The 25357-nt window shown below is 45.8% G+C and overlaps 1 protein-coding gene and 1 long non-coding RNA gene across 2 annotated transcripts in view; one reads left to right on the forward strand and one right to left on the reverse strand.

The window, feature by feature from the left end:
- Nucleotides 1-25357, forward strand: part of LOC147707999 (monocarboxylate transporter 10-like) — a 770926-nt gene that overhangs the window by 501585 nt on the left and 243984 nt on the right. The gene's annotated exons all lie outside the window — the stretch shown is intronic.
- Nucleotides 960-25357, reverse strand: part of LOC147708001 (uncharacterized) — a 43327-nt gene continuing 18929 nt past the window's right edge. The window contains exons 2-3 of the long non-coding RNA XR_015296482.1: nucleotides 19141-19210; nucleotides 960-1520 (exon numbers count right to left, since the gene is read on the reverse strand). This is a non-coding gene — a long non-coding RNA (uncharacterized LOC147708001). The remainder of the gene's footprint in view (nucleotides 1521-19140; nucleotides 19211-25357) is intronic.

Raw genomic sequence — 25357 nt, forward strand, 5'->3', positions numbered from 1 at the left:
AGATTAGATATCATCTTCATAGGTAGTGGCTTTGAGGGAGTTGATGATGTTGGCGAGATCTGTGAGAGACCGGGCTCTGAAGGATGACCATTGTGAGATTCTATGAGAATGGGTGGACATAAGCAGAAAAGCAGACTTACTAATGTTGGTGTGCTTTTGGATCTTATTTTTTTGCAAATAAGTTGATGGTATTGCACTTGTCTATGGCATGTGAAATAGGAGGGCCAGGCAGGGCGTTGTTTCGGCTGATGTGATGATCTCTCTGTATCGTGGAGGGACTGTTTGATTTCTCTTGGAACCATGTTAGCATTGGGCTTTGAGTTTGCAGGACAAGATGAGTTAATGCATTATGTTATCAATGGAGAAGTCTTTGAAGGATCTGAAGATTTGGTATTCTCTTTTGGGTTGACCTCAGTTTGTAGATAGCCTGCTGAGCATGGAGATGGGGATTGTGTCATGCAATTAAAGAGGGTTTCTTGTGTATTTTGAGCTCGTATTGTCAATGAGGTTAAAGTCACCAATAAGAATGTTGTGGGTATGTGGGATGTAAGGTGGTGAAGAGATCAGAAAATTAATCAATAAAGTATTTGTTCTGCCTGGGAGGCCTGTATTTGAGAAGGAAGGTGGTAGTCTCAATTGCATAGAGTAGGAAGTGGCATGTCAAGAGCTCTGTGGAGTTCCAAAATGTTGTTAATGATACATTTTGTGATATCTTGGACTCTTTTGTTGTCATTATTTAGATGTCATTCTTATTTTCCCCAAATCCACATCAGAACATAAGAAGAATGTAAGAGAGGCTTGCAACATATTTGCACTTTCTCCTTATACTCCCAATTGGAAAATTGTTGTTTCCAAACATCCTCAATGAGTGCAGATGGATGCTGAAAAGGTTTAAGTAGTGTTAACTTGGCCTCGCCCCCAAACTGTAAAGAACATTAAAAAAAATTCTTGACATTGACAAATTTTTACGGATAATTTATACAGTATTGTTCAAGACTTAGAAAGTTGTGCATTTTGTATGGGTAAAATACCTGGAACATGCATTTGTGTTCATTAAAAAAGGCTTTTAGCAATGTTGCTATCCCCAAACATCCTGATTGCAGTAGACTTAATCCTGGAAACATATGCATCATCTTTTGCAATAGAGGCCATCTTTTCAAAGAAGAATTCCATTTTGTTGCAATCAACTGTAAAACACACATGGATCTGGAAAACAATTACACTATCAAAGAAGCCTTTACACAGTGGAGACATTATCTGGAAGGGGTAGTACAGGATGTTATAATCTGGACTGACCATAGGATTTTAGGATTTCTCACATCTTTGAAATGTTCCAATGCCAGAGATGCAAGATGGACATTGTTTTCTCTTGTTTTTCGTAAGACATCAAACATCATTCAGGGAAGAGGCTGGAGAGCCTGACATATTATCTAGGCAGGTGAAGCACTGAAGAAGGTTCTGTGCCTAGTCCATTCATATTAACACTCCAGACAGAGTCAACAGATGAAGATGTGGCATTGCTGAAAGAAATACAGGAAAGACAAGTATGGGTGAATATAGAGAAGTGAATGGAGGCGTTGCCAAATAAAACAAGAGATTCTTATTAAATAGCAAAAGACTCTACATTCCTGAAGAAGACTTACAGTGGCGTTTAATCTCTTTGTCATGGCACTCACACAGCAGCCATCCTGATATTATTAAATCAAATAAATTATTAACACATATATTCTGGTGGCCATGAATGCAAACGACAAATGAACAATATATCAAGAAAAGCACTGTATGTCCTTCAGCCGAGGCATTCCATGGAAAACCAGTGTGCCTTTTACAAACTCTTCCAGTGCCCAGTCAAGCTTAGTCTCCTCTCTACATTAAGTTTATATTAGATTTTCCTTCCTCACATGGGTGGACTAAAGTGCTAGTGTTGGTGGATGGTTTTACGAAGATTGCACACTTCGGGCCCTATGTAGGTAGCCTAATTGGGCAGTGTGCTATGTAGCACACAAAAAGCCACTTGCAAAATAAGGAATTGCAAATTCTGGTATGCAGTTAACAAAGGCAAAAGTTGATCAGAGAAGATTTGCAGACAGACATAGATGGCCAGCTCCAAGAAAAAATAAAGGAGATACTGTACGGCTGTACAGTATTGAAATTATCAGTCATCCAAAATTCACCCCCCATTTTTTTGGTCCTTTCAAAGTCTTGCAGATTGTTTGGTCAGTGGCCCTCCAGTTACAGTTTCTCAAGAAGTGATGCATTAATCAATCAATCAATCAAATAACTTTATTCGGTTTTCAGATGTAGAACCATAAAAGTTTACCATATATAAAAACAGTAATTAACATTTCATAAAACCATTACATTACACAATTCATTACATACAGAAACCGATTTATAGATTAAGTGCAGTGCAAGATACTTGGATCCCTGAGGTCAAAGATTCAGATAAACCATAAAATTAAATATGCATTTATCATTTTATGCATGTATCCTGGAATACCCTAGTTCATTTACGTGGACAGAATCCTCCGGTGGTAGTGGTTGAGTTTGAAGTATAAACTTAGACTCATGTATTAGGAAATGAAAATTACATACCGTCAGTAACTCCCTGTATGTGGAGTCCAACAAGGGCCTTATCCGTCGACTGCAAATCGTGCAGAATGCTGCAGCGCGTTTTGTTCTGGCCCTCCCTTTGTCATCTTCAGCCACGACTGCCAGGAGAGATCTTCACTGGCTCCCTGTTCAGCATAGAGTCTTTTTTAAGATTCTATGTCTTACATACAGAGCTCTTGCGGCTGGCGCGGACGATGCACTTGGGTCTCTGCTTACCCGCTATATCCCAACCAGATCTCTTCGATCTGCTGGGTTATTTCAACTGGTAGTGCCCCGTACAAGGCTAGCCAGATGGGGAGCGAGAGCTTTTTCTGTCGCCTGCTCCTAAGCTCTGGAACTCTCTTCCAATTGAGGTCAAAACCCTACCCTCAATTGATCTGTTCAAAAAGGCCCTTAAGACGTGGTACTTTACCAAAGCCTACCAATGAGAGAATGCTGGTTTGATTTGCGAGCTGTATTATCTGAATTAGGTGCCTTGACGCCCATTGGGCAAAGTTTGCGCATGACAAAACTCATTTCATTCATTCATTCATATCTTGTATTTATATTTCTTTAACCTGACTTAATATATGAGAATAACCTTAAGAATTAGTTAATTATTTAAAAGCTTGAAAACAATCAAATCACCCTTCATTGGTTTTTCTGAACCTCTCAAGTCACTAAAACAAATTAGAACTAATAGTATGTGTTAGAAATGGGGCCTCTAGTTGCGGGGTCTGCACCCTGTCTAAGTAGGGACCCTCACTCTAGTCAGGGTAAGGAAGTCACACAGCTAAGATATCCCCTGCTCATTCCCTTGGTAGCTTGGCACGAGCAGTCAACCTTATCTCAGAGGCAATGTGTAAAGAACTTGTACATACAGACACAGTAACACAGTAAAACACTGCGAAACAAGTCCACACCAGTTTAGAAAAATAGCCAATATGTATCTGAATAAAACCAGACCAAAACGTCAAACATCCAACATACACAACTCAAAATATCACTTTTAAAAGATTAAGCAAATCTGAAAGAAACAGGTTAGTATTAGATTCCTTACCTTAGAATATCCCCAGGCGTCAGACTGGATCCGGAAATTTTTGCGTAGCAGTACCCTTCTGCGTCGGTAGGCGTCGTCTGCGGCTCCGCGTCCGTCGTTGGCATCGTGGGCGCCGTGATGACGTCGTCGGAGTACTTAGACGCCGCCTCCGCGTGCTGACGCCAGTTCTTCTTTTTTCCGCGCCAGCCGCGCAGATCTGGAAAAAGTAGTACCTTAGTCACTTTTTGACTAACTTTTTTGAGATCTTTTTGATCATTTCTTCGAGTCTTCGACTCCGATCGGTGCCGATAGGGATGCCAGGTTTTAAGCCTTGTGAGGACTGCGACCGACTGATGTCGGTCACCGACCCTCACTGTCGGTGCGTCCACTGTCTCGGCGTCGATCATGACGACAAGACCTGCTCCGACTGTCAGGCCTTAACCTCGAAGGCTAGGCCCCACAAGCGGTCCCACAAGCGTCTCGAGCTCCGTCAGTCCACCCCGTGCCGTGAGAGGTCCCAGTCCGGATAGAGGTCGAGGGACCGGTCGCGGGGGCGGAGCCATCATAGCTCCGGGAGTCGACATCACTCCTCAGGGTCGAAGTCGTCGTCAGGTAAGCACAAGAAGTCGAAGAGACGTCATCGCTCTTCCGACTCCCCCCGACGCTCGCGCGATGTGGCCGGGGGTTCGGGTGACACCGCCCACGCGGCTCTGTCGGAGTCGCGGGTGTCGCGACCTGCCCCATACCCTCCGGTCCCTGGGCAGCAAGCGACGCCGGAGGAGATCGAGTGCTTCCTCATGGCCATGAGGTCCCTCACTCCTCCGGCGGGTTCCGTGGCGCCTTCGGGCCCAGCGGAACCGTCTGGGGGCCCTAGCGGGTCGGGTGCTTCGGCCCGACGCCGGCATGTTCTTCGGCCCCGACGCCGCCGGCGCCTTCTGGCCTGGCCCTGCAGGGCCCCACTGGATCCCCTTCTGGATCCAGATTGTCGCCGGTCGACCTGACGACCTCACTGGCACCGGTTCCACAGGTGTCACCTCCGGCGCCGTCCTCGGGCGGAGCTGTCCCCAATATCTACCTCAACCCAGTTCCGGCGTCGGAGCGGCGCCACTGGGCACCGCTCTCGACGCCGCTTGGGGCTTTTCTACTACAATGAACCGGCCCCGTCCTTTGACAACCCTGATTATCAGGAGATGGGTGATGAGGAGTATTGGGAGGGGTCTGAGGACCCTCTGACACGTGAGTGTCAGTCCCAGGAGGACTGGACAGGTGGACTTTGGGATGCCAGTGGTCTGGACACTTCGCCAGACACTGGTTTTGTCTCACCTCCTACCATGGCTTTGGAGGAGGGGGCAACCTTCAGTGTGGTGTTGACGCGGCAGCCAAGGCCTTGGGCCTTGAGCTCCTCGTCACGGCCGTGAGGATTAACCTCCTCACTGAGGTCCTTAAACCGCAGTCAAGCTCAACTGAGTCTCTGCTGCCGTTTAATGAGGCCTTCACTGACGTTCTTTTGGGCACTTGGTCCAGGCCCGCTACAGGCCAGCCTGTAGATAGAAACGTGGCCAGACGCCATCGCCGGCCCCGGGCGACCCTTGTTTCCTGTCCACCCACCCCACCCCGAGAGCCTGGTCATCCAGGCCTCTAATTCCCAGACCGCATTCCCGTCGCTCTCCGCCTGATCGGGAATCCAAAGGTATGAGAATTATGGAAAGAAAATATTCTCCTCCCTTAGTTTGGGACTGCGGTCTTCCAACACCGCATGCCTCTTGGGCCATTTCACCCACTCCCTGTGGGACACGGTCACTGACGTGCTGCCACAATGCCCGGCGGAGGTCAAGGCTAAACTCGCCCAAGCCCTTGCGGAAGGTCGAGATGCGGCACGTTTCTCCATCCGGTGTGGGCTGGATACCACCGACTCACTGGGCAGAGCGATGGCAAATACGGTGGCGATTCGTCGCCACGCCTGGTTGAGGTCCGCCAATTTTTCAACGGATGTCCAGAATAGACTCATGGACATGTCTTTTGATGGCCGTCGCGTCTTTGGCGACCAGGCAGAGCATGCGCTTGAGAGCTTTAAGGACTTCAGGGCTACGGCCAAGTCCTTGGGCCTCTCGGCCCCGCGCCTGCAAACGTGTGCCTTTCTCTCCTTTCGTGGCCAAGGAAGGGGCACCTCCACACGTGCTGCCAGCCACGCACCGCAGACTAACATCCAACGTGGTGGCGGCCGTAGAAATCGCTGTGGAGGCGGTCGGGGACAACGGCGAGGCCAGTCCACACCTTCCCCATAGCATCCGCCTCAAAACCCTCCTAGTCCGTGCTTTCAGGCCCATGTGACGCCAGTGGGGGGCAGGGTTCGCCATCACCACTCCCTGGCGCACTGTCACATCGGACAGGTGGGTGCTGCAAATCGTCCGAAGGGGCTAATCCCTCCCCTTCGAGACGACCCCTCAAGCCACGCCACCGCAATGGCACCGCATATCGGGGGATCATATGCGACTTCTGCAGGAGGAAGTTACAGCCCTCTTGGCCAAGGGGGCCATCGAGCGCATTCCTGGGCCAGAAGTAGGGTGTGGTTGCTACTAACACTACTTTCTGGTACCCAAGAAAGGCAAAGGGGGCCTACGTCCTATCTTGGATCTACGGACGTCAACGGCTTCCTCCTGAAGGATAAGTTCAAAATGCTGACACTGGCTCAGGTCTTAGCTGCCCTGGACCCAGTAGACTGGATGGTAGCGTTGGACTTGCAGGACGCTTATTTCCACATCCCCGTCCTGCCGGCCCACCGGCGCTACCTGCGGTTCATGGTAGGCCACGAGCACTTTCAGTTTACCGTGCTCCCCTTCGGCCTTACCAGCGCCCCACGGGTGTTCACGAAAGTGATGGCAGTGGTCGCAGCTCATCTGCGCAGGTTAAGGGTTCCCCTACCTCGACGACTGGTTGTTGAAGGCGGGCTGGCCCCAGACAGTCGTCAGCCACGTCCAGACGACTGCAGACCTCCTGCACCAGCTGGGGTTCTCCATCAATGTGCCGAAGTCACACCTGTGCCCCTCTCAGAAGCTCCTCTTCATCGGAGCGGTTCTCGACTCGGCACAGTTTCGGGTTTACCCCCCTGAACAGCGGGTTCGGGATATACAGGCTCTGATTCCGATCTTTCAGCCTTTATCCCGAGTCTCGGTCAGGTTGACGCTTCGGCTTCTGGGGCTGATGGCCTCCTGCATCCTTCTGGTGCATCACGCCCGTTGGTGGATGCGGGCTCTGCAGTGGGACCTGAAGTTTCAGTGGGCCCAGCATCAGGGCAACCTGTCCGACCGTGTCCTGATCTCGGAGGGCACTGCGAGACAGCTGCAGTGGTGGCTTACGGACCGCGATTGGGTCAGCGGCAGATCCCTCTCCCTTCCCCAACCGGAGCACGTAGTTGTCCAGGGCTGGGGAGGCCACATGGGAGAGGCGGAGATCAGAGGCCTCTGGTCTCCGGCGGAGTCCCGGCTCCATTTCAACCTTTTGGAGCTGCGGGCGATTCGTCTAGCACTGAACGCATTCCTCCCTCTGTCAGGGGGAGTGTAGTGCAAGTGTTCACAGAAAACACCACCGCCATGGGGTACTGCAACAAACAGGGCGGGGTGGGGTCGTGGACCCTCTGCCAGGAGGATCTGCGCCTCTGGCAGTGGCTGGAACATCAGGGTGTGACCCTGGTGGTTCAACACCTGGCAGGTTCTCTGAACGCCATGGCGGACGAACTCAACCGCCGGTGCATGATGGATCACAAATGGCGTCTGAACTCGGACGTGGTGCAAGGCCTCTTTCACAGTGGGGAGAGCCTTGGTTAGATCTATTTGCCACTGAAGAGAACGTGCAATGTCATCAGTTCTGCGCGTTGGAATTTCCAAGGCGGCACTCGCTCAGAGACGCTTTTCGTCGTGAGTGGAGTTGTGGTCTGTTGCACGCCTTTCCGCCTATACCACTTCTGCCCAGAGTGCTGAAGAAGATCAAACGCGACCGGGCCCAAGTCATCCTTGTGGCTCCGGACTGGGCACGAAGGTACTGGTATCCCGAGCTACTCAGTATGTCAGTCGATCCCCCGGTTCGTCTGCCTCTTCAGGAGGACCTTTTGTCGCAGCAACAGGGGACGGTCCTCCACCCGAACCTGTCCAGTCTCCACCTCCATGCTTGGAGATTGAGCGGCGACTGTTGAGGCCATTTGACGTGCCTCCTGAAGTTTGTAATATCATTCTGGCAGCCAGGCGTCTCTCCACTAAGTCGGTATACGCCTGCAGGTGGAACAGATTTGTGGCATGGTGCACAGCAAAGGCTGCGGATCCTCTATCTGCGCCTCTTTCTGAGGTTCTTCTCTTCCTTCTTTCTCTTGCCCAGCAGGGCTCTGCTCTGGGCACTATCAAGGGCTACCTTTCTGCCCTTTCGTCCTTTCTGAGGCTGCCTGATCAATCATCTTTGTTCAAGTCTCCTATTGTAAATCGCTTTCTGAAAGGCATCACCCACACGTTTCCACCTGTTCCCCTTGTGATGCCTCAGTGGGACTTGAACCTGGTTCTTACTTATCTGATGTGCGCTCCCTTTGAGCCACTTCACAACTGTCCTATCTGCCTTCTTACTTTGAAGACTGCTTTCCTGGTTGCCATCACCTCTGCCAGGAGAGTGAGTGAGCTCCAGGCTCTTTCCTCTAAAGAAAAACCAAAGGAAATGATGGACGGAGCGTTGACAATACAAGCACTCACCCCCAGTTAACTGATCTGGGTTTAATCCATCACCGTTCTTTAGCCCACTCTGCCATCCCAGTTCAGACATGGCCATATGCAAATCAGTCTGACCCCGTGCCTCATGAGAACAGTCCAGCCCGAACTGCCAAGCCATGCCTTCCCTGGAGCGGAAAAAAGCTACGGAGGACCAGTTTCTGGCATTTCAGCCTTCTTCAGCCCGGCTTGCTTGAATCCAGTAGCAAAGTGAGTAAGGGACTCACGTCTGAGCATACCCTGCCAACTTATGGCGAGCAAAGAAAAACCAAAGGAAAAGATGGACGGAGCATTGACAATACAAGCACTCACCCCAAGTCAACTGATCTGGGTTTAATCCATCACTGTTCTTTAGCCCACTCTGCCACCCCAGTTCAGACATGGCCATATGCAAATCAGTCTGACCCTGTGCCTCATGGGAACAGTCCAGCCCGAACTGCCAAGCCATGCCTTTCCTGGACCGGAAACAAGCTACCAAGGGCCGGTTTCTGGCATTTCAGCCTTCTTCAGCCCGGCTTGCTTGAATCCAGTGGCAAAGTGAGCAAGGGACTCACGTCTGAGCATACCCTGCCAACTTATGGCGAACAAAGAAAAACCAAAGGAAATGATGGACGGAGCGTTGACAATACAAGCACTCACCCCCAGTCAACTGATCTGGGTTTAATCCATCACCGTTCTTTAGCCCACTCTGCCACCCCAGTTCTGACATGGCCATATGCAAATCAGTCTGACCCTGTGCCTCATGGGAACAGTCCAGCCCGAACTCTTTCCTCTAAACCTCCTTTCCTTTCTGTCCATCCGGACAAGGTTGTGTTGCGGACTAGGTCCTCTTTCTTGCCCAAGGTTGTCACGGCCTTCCACATTGGGCAGTCTATCACCTTGCCCACCTTCTTTCCGCCTCCGCATCCCTCAAAGGAGGAAGAGCGGCTCCACCGTCTGGACCCAAAATGTGCGCTCTCATTCTATTTGGATCGCACACGCCAGTTACGGTGGATGACCAACTCTTTGTTGGTTACGTGGGCGCTAAGAAGGGACGGGCGGTACACAAGCGTACCATCTCTCGGTGGGTCGTCTTGTGTATCAAGATTTGTTACTCCTTGGCACAGAAGGAGCCTCCTGTTGGGCTGAGGGCCCATTCCACTGGGCCACGTCGGCTACCACTGCCCTGGGTCGGGGAGTCCCCTTGCAGGACATTTGTCAGGCAGCTACGTGAGCCTCGCTGCACACGTTTGCAAGACACTACTGCCTGGACAGCCAAGTCCGGAGAGATGGCTTCTTTGGCCGTTCCGTCCTCCAGGACTTTCTGGTGTGATTATTGGTTCGCAGACCCACCACCGGGGTTGGTATTGCTGGGGTATCTATTCTAAGGTAAGGAATCTAATACTAACCTGTTTCTTTCAGATGAACAAGTTACTTACCTTCGGTAACAATATATCTATAAGAAACAGTAGTTAGTATTAGATTCCTTACCGCCCCACCCATCCTCCCCGTTCTGCGAACCGATATCTAGGGTTAAGGTCATCCCCTTTCAGGGCACTAGTTTCAATGGCACCAGTGTTGGTTTTTGACATGGCTCTGGGTTTTTGGTGCGGAAAAGCTGTGTCTAAGAACTGACGTCAGCACGCGGAGGCGGCGTCTAAGTACTCCGACGGCGTCATCACGGCACCCACGACGACGGACGCGGAGCTGCAGACGACGCCTACCGACGTGCAAGGGTACTGCTACGCAAAAATTGCCGGATCCAGTCTGACGCCTGGGGATATTCTAAGGTAAGGAATCTAATACTAACTACTATTTCTTACAGATATATTGATACCGAAGGTAAGTAACTCGTTCGTTTTGTCCACAGAAATCAATGGATGTGTTTCTTTTAGCACAATGTACCTGAGATGCGTCAAATATAAAGACGGGTGACACTCTGGAAATGTGAGCAATGCGTTGGTTCCTAACTGTGCAGTGTACGTGATGGGTTGGTTCCTTACTGGCAGGGGAGGTGATGCGTTGGTCCCTTACTGCTAGGCAGAGAAGGTGATGCGTCAGTTCCTTACTGGTAGGGGAGGTCATGTGTTGGTTACTGGACACGCGGACTCGGTTCCTTACTGCAGTGGGGTGTTGATGAAAAGTCGGCTCCCAGGGACAATGCAGCGAAAATCCAGATGCACTGCTTTGGTGCGACAGTGGTGAAACAGGTGATACGTCGATTCCACAGCGATGAAGCAGGCACTGCGTCAGAGTTCATGATGCAGAGCTCGAAACTCACACTGCAGCGGTTCATCTGATGCGCTGGAAAGCGGGGTCCTGCGTTTTGAGCCGCGCTTGTTGCGTCAAACGGGGACCACGCTAAGGTGCTCACAGCGGTAATGTGTCAAATTTTGAGCGATGCGTTGATAAAACAGGCGCTGGGAGTTGATGTGTGGATTTTCTCCTTCAGTTCACCCGATTCTGCTACCAAGGACCCAGGAGCTGGATTTGGCACCACTTGACAAGTCAGGAATCTCAGCAGAAGAGCCCAGGCACTGGTAGGTTAAGTATTCAATGGCCCTGAGACTTCTTAACCGAAGGCGAGCACATACAAGCCATTGGATAACTTTGGAAGCAGGATACAGAACTAGCTCTTCTTCCTGGCAGAGTGTGCTCTTTCCAGAAGTGTTCTGATTATGGGGTGTCAGAAGTACAATACTTACACTGTTCTGCTTTTGTAGTAGGCAAACTGCAAAGGGAAGTCTTCGTAGACCCTGCCTTTCCCTGACCTGGCTCCAGACACACTACAGGGGGGTGGAGACAGCTTTGTGTGAGGAAAGGCACAGACCTATTCAGGTGTCAGTGGCAACTCCTCCCGCCACTACAGCTCAGGAGTGCCCATCGGCCTGGTGATGGCCCATCATGATATGCAAGACACACCTCAGCTCCCATTGTGTGACTTTCTTGAGTGAATGTACAGGAGCACAGAATGATTAAGCAAGACAATGCCCACTTTCTAAAAGTGGCACATTCAAACATGCAATTTAAAAACCAACTTCACAAAAAGATGTATTTTTAAATTGTTCAGAGACCCCAAACTCCAAATCTAAATCTGCTCCCAACAGGAAATTACATTTAAAATATATTTTAAGGCAATCCCCCTGTTACACTACGCGAGAGATAGTCCTTGCAAAAGTGAAAAACAAAATTAGCAGTATTTCACTATTAGGACATGTGGAGTGGTGTGGCTCACTGGTAAGAGGCGGCAGACCCGGGAGCAGAAGTCGGCCCGGGACCAGGGTTCAATTCCCGACGCGACAGGGTTGTGGACCCGGGTCAGCGGACTTGATAATTCTCACCTCGGTGCCTACTCGTACCAGGGGTCCCACTCGGCAACTCTGGGCATTAGCTTGCCTAATCTCCTCAACGGCCCCATCAACTCTGGGGATGCCTGGCTCCACCTTGGGGATTCCCAGTAGGGACCATCCCACAGGGAAAGCGAGGACAGGTTCCCCAGCGGTATACAGCGCCAGGACACCGGCTGGCAACAGTGTGCTTTACAAGTAATATAATACATTACATTACATTACATTACAGGACATGTAAAACACACCAGCACATGTCCTATCTTTTCAGTACACTGCACCCTGCCCGTGGGCCTACCTTAGGGGAGACTTACATGTAGGAAAGGGAAAGGTTTGGGCACTTGCCAGGTCGAATGGCAGTTTAAAACTGCACTCACAGACACTACAGTGGCAGGTCTGAACCCTGTTTGCAGGGCTAATCATGTGGGTGGCACAGTCAGTGCTTTTGGCCTAGTAGTAGCATTTGATGTACAGGCCCTAGACACACCTGGTGTAATTTACTAGGGACTTACTAGTAAATCAAATATGCCAATCATGGATAAACCCATCACCAATACAATTTACATAGGGAGCCCTTGCACTTTAGCACTGGTCAGCAGTGGTAAAGTGCCCAGAGTCCTAAAACCAGCAAAAACGAACTCCAAGCCAACAAACAAACACAAAAAGCAACTGAAATAATTGTACTGAGTGAAACGAGGCTTTGATTGAATCTCTTAGTCATTCAAAGATATTGGATTAGACGCCTCTCTCACTTAATCGTGACATGCTTCTTCATTGGCGCTTATCTACACCCTGGTAGGATGGTGCCACTGTTGTAAACCATTTTTGGACACTATTGTAATTTTCCCGATTCATGACCCTATATAGGTATAAATCACATATCCTTATATAGGCATAGAAATCATAATCATATTTAGGCATAGCTCATGCAGTCCAAATACGGCAGGGCTACTTCCACTAGTTCCGAAAATCTACAACGATTTCTTGGAAAACTCAGCTTCAGCAGCTAGGGACTTTCCCTTTCTCGAGAACTGACTTGTCCAAGAACTCATGGAGTTTTCAAAGAACTGAGACTCTTTGATGACGTTATTAGTCCACCTTTACGCCAAACTCGGCAACTTCAAAGTATAAAGATGCCCACATTTGCCTTAGTAAACACACAGTGGTTTGGAGCAGTTCGACTATCTACTTGCCCGACGCATCTCGCTGCAGCAAGTGCCGAAGGAAGCCGACCCTCCAGCAGACGCACTGAGAGAGACGCTGTCTTTTTTCTTGCCTAGAAATCCAGCTCCAGTGTTTCGAAGCTACCCTTGCGGGTTGTTGGGAAATCGAGTCCTGAGACAGAGAGATACCAGACCTCCTTCATTCTAAACCAAGGTACGGAGCTGATTAGACCCTAATAGAAATCTTGGACAGATTCTTGGCAAAAAGATACTACATTTATGCTACTCCTCACTTACTTCTTCCCTCGTACTAAGCTTAGGTTAGGTACACTGGGGTAGGTGTATTTTAGAAGCACCAGTTGAGTACTTTTAGCCTCTGTTATTTATGTATGTATTTTTCTATGGTTTAGGAACCATATAATGCTCTTACAGTATTATTTTGTTCTACTTTTTATACTGTATGCGTTATATTTTACAACCAGTTTTTCGATTGTAGCAGTTCATTTCTCATGCTTGAAAAAGAAGACTGTTCAATAAATCCTTTTATTGAAAACGCCCGTCTTTCTATTTCTCTGCAACTCTGGTGAAATGAAGCATGCACGATTAACTGAGTAAAATATCTATCTATTGTTTCCACGATTCTGAAGATCAGTTTTATCTTGGGGAAGCAAAGTTGTCATGCTTATGCGGTTGTCAGAAACTAATCCCTTCTTGTTTATTCGAGAAAGTTTCTAGTGACCTCTGAGCTAGCTGGCACTCACAATTAAGTCTAGTATATTGGATAGAGACCTAGTAGACCTCAGTCCTACGTCTAATCTATGGGATCGGCACGCTACATTCTGACCAGGGTCCTGCGTTTAGCTCTAGGGCTTACAAGGAGGCCATGGCCAGCTTGGGCGTTGCATTGCGATTTTCGAGTCTATTCCATCCTGAGTAAATTCGGTTGTGGAGAGAAAAAACTTGACGTAAAGCAATCTATAACAGCTTGGGTATTAGGTGTGGGTGATGAGTGGGTCAAACATCTAATAAATGTCCAACATAGTAATAATAATCTACCAAGAAATTCTCTGGGTGGAATCACTCCATATGAAATCCATTTTTGGTACTAGAATGTTGGTTGAAGACCTCGATCGTCACACTTCAGTGGTAGAACAAAAAACCTTTGATATCAAAGATCTGGCTATTTTGCAGGACATAAATGAAAACGAGAAGAAGTCTAAGCAACACCAGTGAAAAGCCAATGACCACTGAAGAAAAACCACCTGTCCCAGCAAGACCTGTCTGGATTCCTAAGTTTGGGGATCTAGTCAGGGAGAAAATAGCGGACAAGAAGGAATTTGGGCCTTCTTACAGAAAACCAGTACCTGTACTACCAATCTACGGAACAAGAACAGTGCTACTGCCGCCCCTTGCTGGAAGAAAGGAGAACTGGTCTGTATCGATTGACCTTGTAAAACCACACCATGTGGGCAAAAATAAGTAGTAGGCCCAGTGGACTCTCAAGATGTAGCAGACAACCAAATCTTGCTACCATCCAAGAGGTTCAAACTGAGAGACTCATCACCTTTGAGGAATCTGCAGAGAGAAAAGAAGGACTATGCAACAAAGCCATGGAACTTGTGCCTTTGATGCCCAAATAACAGTTCGTCAAGAAACTCCCGTCTACAATGATGTAGCATCTAACTATACAAACATGTCAAGGGAACAAGCAACTTCAGTGATTTCAAAAAATCCGGATGCAATACCAACTATTGACAGAACTGCGTCTGGCTATTTTATCAACTTTGATAACTTTTCTGAGGAGCAAGTAAGAACATCAACTTGAACCTGAAGCCACACAAATCATGTCGTAGTATGCAAAAAGGGGGGTCCCAGTGAACTGTTATAAACACATCATGTTTATTCACAATAGCATAAAATGTATATTTTATTTTCTTCAGAGCACAATGCTAATCAATAACAATGAGCTAAATCTACAATCCGTTAGAAAGCAGTAATGGCAAAAAACTCATCATAGTGCCCAATGGAAAAAGGAGAGGAAAAAGTGACGTTGTAAAGAAAAAAGATTGTGCAAAGGGATAGTTAAATGTGATAACAAAATATTTCACGATTTACATTCAAAATACTTTGGCTTCAGAGCCCTGAGCCAAAAGGGAAAGAATAATTTCAAATGTTCATCAAAAATCATGTGTATGACGCTGGTATTCAATATCCAAATTAGGAGTGGCGTCAAACTGATGTATAAGGAAGTAGCCGTCGACGTTTCGACCCTAAAACTACAACTGTAGGCGTGGTTGGCACCTTACAACGGGGTCTTCATCAGGACAAAGAAGTGAAACCAGGGTACACTATGTCATCTATAAAGATAAATTAGAATCAAGTATGTACTCCTATATTAGAACAGTGTGAGCGTAAAAGCAAACCACAAAAGTTATCATAAACTCAAGGGGAATGTTACCATGGTTGGTGGAATTTATAATTGGCACCAGTTGGATGATTAATGCTTCAAATGCAGACATTCACGTAATTTCTTTATCATATGAATGATTTCAGTGTAGTCATAAAATTCTGAAAAAATATAAATAAGATCTCAATCAAAAACCAAAAACTTAATCAGAACAAGTTTTCTCCGCAGAACAGAGGACATCGTACATATGAAGATTATCTAAACAGGTTCCTATAGAAACCAACACAGGACACTCAAGACCCAAAGCTATACCAAACCAATACAACACACTGCAGAATCTCATGTCACTCAGCACAGGTGGTCTGTGTACCTCCAAAAGGTAGTTCTAAAACATTTATTGGAAAATTTACATATTTCACAGGTTTTAATGTTACAAACCCAGAAAGTTTTTTCTTTAAAAATGTTAATAAGACAGGCATGACAAGTATGTTGACAAATACTAAACACATTTATTCTGTGGTCTTTTATGCTCAATTGTCTACCTTAGGCTTTGACTTTTGGAAAAACAACATTGAGACAAAAACTGTTTGGGGCACAAAAGACTGGCAGGTACAAGGTTTAGAAGCATTGTTCAGAGCCTGCATCATCCCAGAACAAATGATGTTTTTAAATGGCACTGTTCAACAGACATCTTGTCTTGGCTTTGCTAAGATAAAAGATTTAAACAAACCGTCCATACCTAAGCCCACACCTGATAGTAATTTAACTTCAAATGAGGAGGTAGACGTAAACTACATTTTACAACAGAACAGAACTAATCCTGAATGGAAAAAATGGTTAATCTGGCCCACAGACACAAATAACTGTCAAGGTAGATTCCTGAACAAGACACAAGGGTTCACAGTAACTCGGCCAGATCCAAGATATATCCAAAGACAACATCCAGGGATAATAACAACTTATAGTGTAGGTAAACTATGCTTTGAGTGGCTGCAGAAATCTACACTTCCAGAAATAAAACAACACTTATCTTTGCTTAAATATGGCATTGATTTACGAGAATTCTCACTGGGACCTCGTAATCCACGTCATAAACGTTTCATATTCGCCGGTATATACGCTGCATACAATGAAGCATGGAAAGTAACGCAAATTGGAACAGCTGAAAGAATACAAGAAATTGATTGTATTAATTTAGAGAAATCACTCTCTGTAGTTGACAATTGGTTAACAACTCTGTTGTCCAGAATATATTCTTTGGACAGCATTGTATCCTCTATCATAAACATAATGGAACAGGACTTGCTAATGTTACAACATGGCCAGTCTCAATTACGTTCCATAATGCTGTTATGCTGGACGTTACAAAACCTTTGTTCTGGCTATGTGCCTTGGCATTTAATCAACACTACGTCATAGGTTACTGTGTTTAAGCTTACAGATAAACAAATCACGTTGGCACAGAGGGGGTAGACTATACGGTGCTGAGCATAGAAAAACTGGAGAGATTACCTTTGACCGTTTCTGAGAAACCATAAGTTGAATGGATAATACATGGCACCATCACAATACCAGTGACGACTTTCCAGTTTCAATATTGCTTAAAACACATACCAGCAGGCCTGTATGAAAGGTTGGGTAAAGAATACATTAAGTCGACCTGGGATTTACCATACACATACAAATGTTGGAGTGGGGGAAAGGAAGTATTTCTTAGTGGTAAATATTGTGAAAACTCACTAAGCGGTACACTATTGTGTCAAGGTATTAATTTACATGGAGCCTGCGAAGGTTCTTCCAATAACCTTTCTTGCCACCTGCAAGGCTCGCCCACAGCGGTGATAGATCCAATTTTCAAGCAGCTTTCCAATGGTAGCTACATTATGTTAAACAATCACAGCTGTTGTGGAATGAGGCCAGGAATAGGCTATCTCGTTAGTGTGTCAGCCAGGGTCACTTGTATGCAAGTACTGTATCCTAAAAGCAAGACAGACAGGGAGTCGCCGCTATGGCCTTCACTGAACATCTCTTCTATACGAATTGATACTTTAAGCAGAATGAAAGCCATTCTTTTATAAAAAACTGTGCCACTGACCTCGCCCAAAGAGACGTATGATCTGCAAGTTGCAAGGACTTCTGCAGAGATTCATGCATTACTATCAACAATGCCCAATACTTTTCGCAGAAATGTTAGGTCGTATCTTTAACATGTCTGATACCAGCGGTATTGCACATTTATTTAAGACAATTTTTTCGGGACTGTTAGCATCCTTTGAAGCAGTCCTAGGCATTTTTCCAAACTTCGTGCAATCTGTGTTTGGCGGCCTACCTCTCATTTTAGGACTCGTAGCACGGATCTTATTCTTATTCCTCCTGCTCCGTTATGGCAAATCCGTCCACCAGCGATACCCAAGTCTGCATGGAGGATGCACTCCAGGCCATGAGGTATCGTGAACGCATAACACAGATCCTTGGCTTGGCTCGTTTGAGAGATCTGAATACCTCATGGTTCCTGTCATTCAGACCAATCTGGCAAGATTGCATCTTACCTGTTCTACGAAGCCGGCTTTGTGCAGAGGAATTTGTGTTGGATATCTGTCTAACACTACCATCGGTTATGCCAACGGATGCGAACGTATTACTGGGTCCAGTAACGGCTCATGTGATGTGTGGCCCCCAACGGCTACCAATCCTGATGACGACATTCATTGAGATCTCACCGGTGAATCCAACTGGAGGTGAGATATGCGTACCAACAGGCACACAGGTGCCACGACGAGGGGCAACTACCCGGTACAATAAACAGAAAAAAGAGGCGCAGTGAGGACGCTGTCCTAACCCTGATGAAATTGCCGCAAAATTTTGTGAGGCAATGAAACGTTTTGGTTTTAATTGAGCAGACGCACAGCAAGGAATAAAATAGTGTAGCCAGTGGCTCTAGCTTGTTTTTAAACTAAGGTGCGCCGGATTTCTATGCTAGGTCCCGGTACTCCTTATAGGGTCATATGTAGCACATACACCACATTTTTGGATTTCTTTTTCTCCTCACTATCTATTTGTTTTTCAAGTTGGTAGGTGCTAATGATGAGAACCTGAGGACACAGGCGAGTCCCAGCCTGTAACCTCCCATGGTGTTACTCCCGTGAGGCTCTGCCAACTTTTCCTCATCTTTTTCTCTACTTTTAGGTCCCTCGCACATTGGTGGGAGGGTTTGAACAAGCAAATACAGCACCACATATAGCATTGTTTAAAGTAGTTATTTTAGATCACTGTATGGCAGATGTGAGATATAGATTCACTGCAGTGACACATAAAATTGTGTGTCCTTTCTAAAAATACATGGTGGACGTTGGCTTTCGTCTATTCAGTCAGATGGAACAGGTCCTTTGTTGAGGTGAAGTTATTGAGTGGGGGGTGGCCTGTTCTTTTTCTACCCCCTTGGCTCCCAGTTGTGAATAAAATACTTTATAGGCACCACAGCTTGGAGAAGAGGCTAATGGCCAATCAAGCTAGGGATCGATTTCCTTCCCCATAGGTCAATAAAAATCAAGGGTGTTTCACTTACCGTGCCCATAAGCAGATATTCAGAACCGATAATGAATATCTCCGTATTTCTCAGAAGTGCCCTTTGTTGGAAGCTCAGCCTCCTACTTACTTCTGTGCCACCAGGGCGGACTCAACACAAAACTAGCAAATTCATCAGGGTATGAGGACCAGTACTCACCCTATTGTGTGCCAGACCTACATTAAAAGAAGAGGAAGTGGACCGATCACAAGAGGTGAAATACATACAAATCACATTAAAGTGGGTGTAACAACGCCTCACTCCCTACTCTTTTTCTCTGTAACATTGAAATGTAATACTTACCATATGACCCCCAGGTGAACGCTTACTAGTAGGCCACAGGAAAAGGTGTCTGGGCAGAAGTTGTGGTCGCCTGAAAGGAGGAGACATAGTCAATGTGGTTTAAAAACATATGGTACATTTGTACAATGGATTATAGCAGTGAACAATTCCCTATATTGGATACATTGCTCTGTGCTGTACCCAAACCACCTCCACGTGTAGGAATAACGCAATAAGCTCCAACCGTCATGTTCACATGGGCATTCATAGCATCTATGGCTGGCCTCCTTCATTTTTCTATTGCACAGGCCACATAGCAGGAAAACAATGTACCCAAAATAAAGCATATCACCCATTATATGTCAGAGTTGCATATCATGGTAAGGAACATCTAAACCACCTCCTCTGTCAGGTATACAGCAATGCAATATGCCCCGAACACTGTTTTCACACCATCACTCACCGCATAGAGAACCAGCCCCCATTCTTATACTCTTGGGCCAAGCAGCGAGATCAAAACCTCCCCTTTAAACAAAGTATCACCTCCTTAAACTCATCGCTGGTGCTGGCAGACAGCATTCATGACCACGAGATCAGCACCACAAGGCAATTTAAAAGGGGCGCAAGTGATACCTCATTAGAACTCCAGTAGAGCAAGCTAGATCCGAGTCAGGGTCAGAGAGCGGCAGGTTGCTGAAAAGATGGGTCGGCTAAATGGGAAAGCTCCGAGCAGGAGAAGTCTGACATCTGTGCCCAGGAAGGATATCGATGTCGATCTGCAGTGCCTCTGCGTTGTTCTTGGTGAACTCTTCAATCGTTGGACTTACAAACTTTTCTGGAGGTCAGATCTTCAGCGAGACAAACCAGCAAGTTAAATCCGACTTGCGATTTGAAGTCGATTGCTTCAGCACTACAGTGCTTCCCGTCTTCCCTCAGTTCTTCAGAGAAAAAGTTGGCAAAAAGTCCCAACTTTTGTAGTTTGGGCAGGAAGAGTACACTCTGGCACTTATATAAGGGCCCCAGGACCATAGGGACACCACTCAGTGGTGAGGACTCACTCCAGTGGAAGCTAACAGCAGGTTCCAGGACAGTTCCAGTTGGAACTAGTTACTGGGCTCTTCAGGAACATGCGCTTCTTGCACCTGTCTGTCTTTGCAGCTTAACAGGAGGCCAGCCAACGGACCCTGGAGCCCACCTCTTGGTCTTTGGTACAGGTGGGAGCAGGCCCATTCTTTAGGGTTCTCCTCACTGGTCACAACAGCAGGTACAGCAGTCATCTGTCTTCCACAGATCCAGGAGTGATCTGAAGAGGGTACCTGGGGTGCCACATTTAAGCCCAGTACCAGTCTGTGCATGGGGAAAACTCCTGCTCACTCCCTAACCAAAAGAGTAAAAGTACCCGGGGTTGACCCTAACCACTTGTGCAGCACTTTATGTGTGTTTTACTGTAAACTATCCCACAGTGTTCCTCTCTACCAAAAACCAAGATGGCAGAACCTTACTTCCCCTTGTACAGCTCCCTCTGCCCAACACAGAGGTGTGTCTATGATAATGGGCAAACCCTTTCTTATGGCCACTCCATACCAGTTATGGGGGCAGCTCCTCTTCCGCTGTGATTTGTGGATGTCTGGTTAGCAGGATGAGGGGGCAGGCCCAGATGTGAACCTACATCTGCTTGTGAGAGGGTAGGCACCCTTTGAAGTTAATACTTTCAGGGGAAGGCCAGCTCTTCTCCCTTTGTCCAGCTCTAGGAGTCAGTTCACACCCAATTAAGGAGCCATTCGTCTCGTGGTGACACTGTCAGATAAGCATATTTTGTTCGGGTAGGAAAATGACAATTTCCTAAAAGTGTAATTTTCAAAATAGTAATATAACATCTGACTTGACCATTAGGTTAAATATTTGGTTACCGTTAAAATGAGTCCTCGAGGACATGGGTATTTGAAATTCTGATAACCACAATAACATAGGAGCTAGTTTAATATGGAAATCTGTGTTTTTTACTTTAGTCCTAGATTGCTTCCCCTATAAGTTACAATTAGTAGACATTTACACTTGTAATTTCAAGGAGTGTTTCACAGGGTTTGTTTCCAACAGTATGTGAAATTGTAAAAAGTACTAACAGATTCATTAAATCTTAAGGACCTGGTAGAAAGGTAATTGGACCATGAGCTGAAAGAATCCAAGGTAATTCCCAGGTAAGAGAAGTATTTAACCTTCCTGATGGTATTGGCCTTGACAGATATGAGTCTGGACCGTTCTTAGGATCACATGGCATGTAGTAAGATTTACTGAACTTGGTCAAAAATTCCCATAAATAGTTCAAAGCAATCTATCAGATTATTTAGACCGTTATGAAACTGAGACATTAAAACAGCATCATTGGTATATAGTAGGGCTGGTACTGAGTTAGAATGTATCTTAGACATAACCTTACTGTTTGAAATCAAAAACCCATTTTGAATATTTATATACAATAGGAATAACATTACGGCGAGCTCTCATCCATGTCTGAGCACCCGCGCTAGAGCAAATCAATTGAAACATCTTCCCTCTGTGCCCTACCTTACAGATGCCGAAACACCTGAGTGTAATATCCAGAGAAAGTCGACCAGGGACTGTTCCATCCATGAAATAAACAAATTAATTAGGGAACAGTATCTGACCTACTCCTCCGAAAGATATCGTAGAATTTTACTACTAAAGAGAAGGAGGACTTGGCTGAAGGTTAAGATGAGAAAAGAGAGGGAAGATAGTATATAGATCAAATTGAGGGAAGCTGCATTGAAAGGTCAAATAAGAACATTCTGGTCTCTCATCGGGGAGGGTTGTGGAGTTTGATCAAGACCACTCCCAGTTGCTATTGAGGAGCATATATGGGTTGGCTTTATCCAGAACCTTTATGCAAGTAACAGAACTGTAATTGATTGTAGTGGAACAAATGAAGACCTCTCACCATATGGATCGCCTTCCGAAAAAGATATAGAATTGGCCATCAAGGGTTTGCGCTCCTCTGGGGCGATGGGCCCGGATGAGCTCCCAATTTCAGTTTTGAAACAAAATTGTGCAATGTGGAGTAAAATCCTTTTTCCGGTGTTTAGATTCTGCTTCGTAAATAAAACGGTTCTCCCGTCTTGGAAAGGGAGTATATTAGTCCCCCTCTTCAAGAAGGGAGACCGCGACGCTCCACATAACTACCGACAAATTGCACTTCTAGATGCCGTGGGTAAAGTCTTCGCCAAATGCTTCTTGATGCAAATCAATGACTGGGTGGACTTGGGTGAAATTTTGCCCTTTGAGCAGACCGGATTTAGGCGAAAGCATGGAACCATGGATAATCTAACGGCATTGCAAGTAATAACTGCAAAATATGTTAAAGTCCGAAGAGGGAAAGTGTACGCAGCTTTCATAGACTTCTCCACGGCATTCGATAAAGTAGATCGTCCTTTGCTGTGGAGAAAACTATCAGACTTTGGCATGCCGGCCATCCTTCTGGAGTTAGTTCGAGCTCTCCATACTGACACTTGGTGTAGAGTCTTGATGGGAGGGGAAAGAGGGCTATCCCAAGTTATTCCTACAACAAACGGCTTAAAACAAGGTTGTTTATTGGCCCCTCTATCATGCTCCTTATATATATCTGACCTCCCCTATGCCCTGTCTTTAAGTAAAGGTATCACCCCATTATTGGGAGGAAAATCGATTGTCTGTTTGCTTTATGCCGACGACATATTAATACTGGATTTAACACCAAGGGGATTAAATAGTCGTCTGCATGTATTACATGAATATGCAGAGGCCTATCACTTAAAGATAAATTTGTCTAAAAGTAAAGTAATGTGCATGCAGGGAAGGAAAAAGTTGAAGTATGGGAATTATGCTTGGTCTGTAGGTGGACAGAAATTGGAAGTGGTAAAATCATATGTCTTCCTAGGAAAAACAGTGTGCGGAAATTCAAGTGACAAGGCTAATATAGAAAAGAATATTCGGAAGGCAATGGCACAAGGTAAAAGCTTAATCTCCCTCTACAGATCCACAGGCAGAAGACACTTTGCACTCCTACTAGAGGTTTTCCGTGCTAAAATCCCAGCTTCCCTGTTGTATGGTACTGAACTGCTCATCTTAGGAAAATGGGGCTTTTTAAATATAACAGAAGTTAAGATCTTGCGGAACCTAGCCTCAGTTAACTCTGCTTGTTCTGTTGCCGCTCTTAGGTTGGAATTTGGTCTGCGCAGTAGTTGGGTACAGGATCTTGCAGGGATAGTGCGATGGGTTACAAGCCTTGTAAAGGGTGAACCTGTTACATTAAGATCTTTTATTCAGAAAGAATTATTAGGAACCTTAAATGAGCAATCATTAATTGTACAAGATTTTAGAACTGCGGTTGACTTGCTTCAATTGGACGAATCTGTACTTTTTACTTTATCATCATATCAGCTAAAGGCCATTTTGAAAACAGGCCACCTGGAAATTAAGTTTCACTATGGACAGGGAAGCCCGTATTTTAAAGAGAGGCATTCACCCAGCTATTGACTCTTGTCTGATAAATACGGTACAATCTTCTATTACTTGGAACCTCCCCCATGGAATGCGCCGTTTTTGGCTTTTATTGAGGCAGGATTCTCTTCCACTGAATAATATATTGTTCAAATGGTACGGTTCCTCCCCAGTTTGTAATTTGTGTAATAATTCTATCCAGGATGTTACCCATGTGCTCTTTATTTGTCCGGCTCTTTTATGATATCGACGTAAGTGGATGAGGCCAATCTGCCTACAACTATCCATTTTGTTTGCCACCTCATTTATAGACGCCATTTACAATCCACCTAATGAAATGTTTTGTCACAGGATTTTTTACTTTTTTAAATGTTTTTTAGATATGTATTAAAATTTCATATGGATGTTATGATTATCATTGGTGATTTTACCTGACGTTTTACAAGATTTTGTGTATTTGTAAACCATATTTTACCATCCGAAAATGTATGTTTTATCTTTTGTACCTTCTTTTTAAATGGATCTCTTTTGAGTTCCAAAATCATAAATAAATTGAACTTGAACTTGACTGTTCCATCCCTAAACCCCTAGAATGTCCCATAGCTTTGATTGATTTACTCAGCCAAAAGCACTGCTGAGGTCCTTAAAGGGTGGATACAGATGCTAGAAGTTAAGGCATAGCTTAGCTCTCTTGTACCTAATCCTTCTCTAAACCCATATTTTCCATCAGATAGAATATGGGATTCCCCTGCCCATTTTTTTATTCTATGAAGAACTATTCAACCCACCTCTATGTTTACAGAATATAGCAAGGAGATAGGTCGGTAGCCGCTCTGATCTTGTCTATTACCTTTTTAGAACATGGGTTTAAGATGGCAGTATGCAAGAGACAGGTAGTTTGGTACAACAAGCTCAATTAAGGACATTGGTAATGACCAGAGCCCAAAAGTCAACATTTTTTTTACAATGGTCCATCGGTAGCCCATCTGGACCCAGTGCCATACCAGAGGGACCTGAAGAGGGGAAACGGCCACTACAACGCAGCCGTTTCCTCGCAAACCTTTACCACGCATGCATTACAACGCATGTGTGGTTACCACAAAAGCCTTTACCACGCATACCTTTACTACGAGATACATAGTAAAGGCATGTGTGGTAAAGGCTAAAAATAGAAAAAGGGAGCTTGGGGGGTCTCCCCCCAAAAAATAAAAAAAAAGCCTGGAAATAAAAAAGGGGGCGGGGGGGGTCTCCACCCCCCGCCCTCCCCACAAAAACGCACCTGATGTGACGAAGCGGAGGCAATCAGCGTTGTTTGAGAGGAAACGGAAAGAAACTTCTGCTTACTCTTTAAGATGTATGACGTCAGTAGGGAAGATGAAGGAGAGGAGACGACGTGAAGAGGTAAGGGGAATTTTAGTGTAAATTAAAAAGATTGAGGGTTAAGGGAAGGGGTAATTATAAGGAGTGGAGGGGTCACGTAAGGGTACAGGGGAGGGGTATAACCTTTACCAAGAGTATGCCCTTATCATTCATAAATTTACAATGAAAATCGTTGTAAATCTATGCGTGGTAAAGGAATATTTGTGGTAAAGATTATGCGTGGAAAAAGCATTCTGTTGTAACGCATGCGTGGTAAAGGCATGCGTTGCAATGGAATGCGTTGTAACGACATACAACCCTCCCTTGAGGAGATAGCAATCATTAACCGCTATAGCTCAAACCTGGTTTGAAGGGGATAAGATGG

The sequence above is a fragment of the Lissotriton vulgaris genome, chromosome 6, assembly GCF_964263255.1.
Source record: "Lissotriton vulgaris chromosome 6, aLisVul1.2, whole genome shotgun sequence".
NCBI classification, from domain to species: Eukaryota; Metazoa; Chordata; class Amphibia; order Caudata; family Salamandridae; genus Lissotriton; species Lissotriton vulgaris.